The sequence below is a fragment of the Aedes aegypti genome, unplaced genomic scaffold (genome assembly GCF_002204515.2).
Source record: "Aedes aegypti strain LVP_AGWG unplaced genomic scaffold, AaegL5.0 Primary Assembly AGWG_AaegL5_hic_scaff_651_PBJ_arrow, whole genome shotgun sequence".
Classification (NCBI taxonomy): domain Eukaryota; kingdom Metazoa; phylum Arthropoda; class Insecta; order Diptera; family Culicidae; genus Aedes; species Aedes aegypti.
In genome coordinates, this window is record NW_018736333.1 from 10,502 (window position 1) to 14,625 (window position 4,124).

Sequence of the window (4,124 nt, forward strand, 5' to 3'; positions counted from 1 at the left end):
ATATTATATATTACTATCAAGGATTAAAACTATCTATCGGTTCACATCGATCTGTTTCCAGGAAAGGGTGACAAAATATATTTCTCTAGGGCTACTTCAACCGCAATGGGTCATCCGATGGGCGTGATTAAAAACTTTCAACAACGATATATGTATTCTCTACTCCAATGCATCTGTATAAGTGTAAGTGTTAAGTCGAGTGTGCAGGTGTTCTATCTTCTTTACTTCTTTCATATGTTTCACGTCTAGCACAGGTGTGAGCTAACGTCAATGATTTTTGATAATCTTTTTCGCAACACTGATGATTAATGACCGGTTCGATGAACAGCTATTTGGCTTTCAAACATTCTCATTTTAAATTTTAAAGCATATGTTTTACAAAGAACGAACAAGAATACTGCAATCTGCCAGACCAAAGTCGTTGCCTATAATAAACTTTCGATAAATAAGCACCTATTCGTATAAAAGTTAAAAATATAGTAGTTCTACACGGAAAAAAAGTACCATCATCACATTGCAGCGCGCGTCCTAATCCTTCATGATCAACCGATCCCAACTTAATCTAGGAAGCGAAAATTAACGAAAAACTCTTACCAAAACAATAGGAAACGTATATACGTAGTTTGCGAACGAAACAGCAGCAGAAATCGCTCAATTTAGCTGTTCAACGATAGTAACTCCTAGGTGTACGGCGTACGCGGCTAACGCTGTTGATGCCGGAGGTACTAAAAATACAGAACAACTCTGGATCAAACCACTCACTTGATTCCTACCTCGAAGAACTTACTTCTTGCTACACTTGATATGGATCACTAGCCGGACGATGCCAGCAGGAGGCACACGCTTCCAACGCATGATAACGCGAATCCTAGGAATGGATTCTTGCCTCCCAACAGCGAGGTCGTCGACAGGATGATCTTCTTGGTTCCATCGAACTCACTAACCGAGTAGGCTGAAAAGGAGGACATATCCAAAAAAGTTATCATCCCATCTGGATATTTTGAACACTGGGCTAACTTACAGTAGTTGATTTTCAGCGTGGTAGTTGCCCTTGCCGAGGCCGTTCTCGAAGTACTTCTTGTTGTGGTCGATGCGGCGGTGCAGCTTGCGGAAGCTGGGGCAGCGCGGCCGTAACGCATCCAAACGATGAGATCTTCGTTCTGCGGAAAAGGAAAATGTGGAAAGTTTAACGAGCAGTTCTTGTTTCAGTGCCAGTGCGGTAATCGAAGGTAGCCCCCTTAAGCATTACGATAGCCCGAGGGGGCTAATTTCTCGCATTTCGTCTTTTGAAGTTATTCAGCGAGACTTCGTTGAGGTGCTGGGTTAAATTTCCGCGATTCAAGGACCTTTTTGGGGTGGAAATTCTCAGGAATTCTTAAGGGCACACAATTGGAAAATATACAACAGACAACTTTCCCTTACTTATCGATATCTCGATATCGAGATAGATAACCATACTAAAAGTTGGATGCGCATTTGTACTGTGTTTGTGTTTTGTAACTCGACACCTCTCTAACCAAATTATGGAGTTTAAGGAGAGTAGACCGTATCAGTTCATAACTGTGAAAGTGCTCTGTAGAACACATATCGCTATCATTTATTCTTCATCTTCTTCTTCTTGGCATTACGTCCTCACAGGCTCTGTCTGCTTTTAGACTCAGTTTAGTGTTCAATGAGCACTTCCACGGTTATTAATTGAGAACTTTTTCTGCCAAAGGCGTCATTTTTGTGTTCTAGTGATAGGTACGATGACACTCTATGCCCAGGGAAGTCAAGGAAATTTCCATTACGAAAAGATCCTGGACCGACCGGGAATCTGACCCAGACACCTTTAGCATGGCTTTGCTTTGTAGTCGCGGACTCTTAACACTTGGCTAAGGAAGACCCCAACACTACAAGATGTCAAATATTTGATTGACATCTGACAGCATGCTGGTCGCTACTGAGTGTCTTAAAATAGAAGCTTTAGAGCCATCTGGCCTGAATAAAACCTAGGAAGAGACCGAACAGGGACTTTTGATTTCTTATAGAAGCTGACCAAACATTTCTCTAAGAATATTTCTAAGGCTTTTTCGGTATTTTTCGTGACATTACGACAAGCATTACTGACCGTAATTCTAAATGTATTTTTTTATAATTTCCTCTAAGAATTTGATTGAAAATAAAAAAAAATATTTTCCTGAAGCTTCTTTCAGATATTACTTCAACGATACTTTCAGAAGTTCATTTAGTGAAGGTTTCGCGAACATCCTAAGTAATTACTCCAGGAATTTCGTTTAAAATACCTGCAAGGATTTAATTTGGAATTTTCTATGGATAACCACAAAAATTCCTAAATTCCCTACACATCTACCATTGATTATTCCATCGATTTCTCTATGACTTTCTTCAGTTTAGAACACCACATCAATAATTTCTCCACAGTTTCTTGATATTTTCTTCGAAATTGTCGCTCGGGATTTCTTCAGGATTACAATCAGGAATGTATAGGATACCTTCGGGGATTGCTCCAGAGGTTCTTTAAGAAATTTCTCAAGGAAGTGTTCAAGCAGAGACGACACTAGGGATGTTGACGGCATCGAACTCTATCTTTCCGTTCACAGTCTATAGTGAGAAGTGAGATCATCTCACCGCAGACATTACCGGTCAACTGTGGTAACAGATATCATTGGCGATGATTTGTTGGTGAAACGGAGAGGAAATAAAAAACAAAAACAAACTTAAGGGGGGCAGGATCCGTCATTGATTTAAGAATTTTCAAAAGCAGTTTTTTCGTTCAAAATCAAGAAAATTTACAGGAAAATGTGTTTACTGTATTCTGTTCCCCTACCGAAACACAGTGAACACATTTTCATCGAATAATTTTTAGTTTTGAACAGAAAAACTGCTTTTCAAGTTTCGATGATGACGATGATTACGATGACGGAGCGTTGATCGTTAATGATCTAAGATAGGAATTAGTTTTGTGTAGAAAACACTTTTTAAGTAGAAACGGCAGTTTAGGTGGATTTGCATAGTCACTCAAGATTTGTGCAATTGAAGAGAAGCAGCGGTGATCTGTTCCGAAAGCTCCGGGGTCCGAAAGATAAAAAATGGATTAGTTTAGACTGATCTGAAATTGTTTGAATCTAGAACTAGCGCTGGAAATCATCACATAAAGTGATGAAATTGTGGTAGGAAGGAGGAGTGAGGAAAAACTATTTCTTGTAAGTTAAGATACAAATGTTGTTAAATAAATCTGATTTTAGTTTGAGCTGATCGAAAAAAGGACTGCTACAGAAAAATATTTATTTCTTTACCAATTCCGAACAAGAGAAGTGAAAATTTTTCGAAAATATCTAGAGAATATTTTTAAAGCGTCCGGGAGTTAATTCTAAAGAAACTCCTGAAATAAAACTCGGATGAAACTTGTTTAAGTTCTAAGGACATCCAACACCTACATGATCTCTGAAAGCACTCCTGAACTATTGGATAAGTCTCAGAGGATTCCCTAGATGCATCGTATTTCTTAATAATAACCTGCTGGACTTGATGAAAGAATTTCATGAAAAAAATCAGACGAAATCCCTGAACGAATTTGTATAGGAGTGATCGGAGAATACTAATTACTAGACTACTTTTTGTAGAGCAAAATTAAAGGAAAAACAGCTAAAATATGCTGATAAAATCATAAAATGTCGCATAACTTATGATCTTGCTCTAGAAGCCATTTGGAATCGAGTGTTTAGCTCGTTGTTTTGAGTAAATGAATGGACAAAGATTAAAACTATCACAGATGGGACTTCTCTTTATCGTAATATTATTAAATAACGTGTAAATCCATTCGTTTGCTCAGTAGCAGCGAGCTACATACATGGTTACCAATGGCTTTTAGGGCAAGATCATAAATTGGCGAGAAATATGTTATTCTAACGTATCAATCGATGGATTGCACATTCTTCTAATATTGAACACAGACAAAATTGGAATGTATGAAATTCACGATTCATATAAAATTTCACTGCAAAAATTCTTGCACCAATAAAAGGAATACTGTTTCTTTAGTGGAGGTATGTTTTAAGCATGGTTCTTTCAATGGCGAAATCCATTAATTTCTTATGGGACCTAATACTTTGGGAACTCAT

At 38.0% G+C, this 4,124-nt stretch overlaps 1 long non-coding RNA gene across 1 annotated transcript; it reads right to left on the reverse strand.

Annotated features, from left to right (window-relative positions):
* Nucleotides 1–405: 405 nt before the first annotated feature.
* On the reverse strand, nucleotides 406–852 carry LOC110681276. The gene is made up of 2 exons (XR_002503148.1): nucleotides 788–852; nucleotides 406–725 (listed from the first exon to the last, which is right to left on the reverse strand). It is a non-coding gene; the product is annotated as an uncharacterized LOC110681276 (long non-coding RNA).
* Between the last annotated feature and the right edge of the window lie 3,272 nt (nucleotides 853–4,124).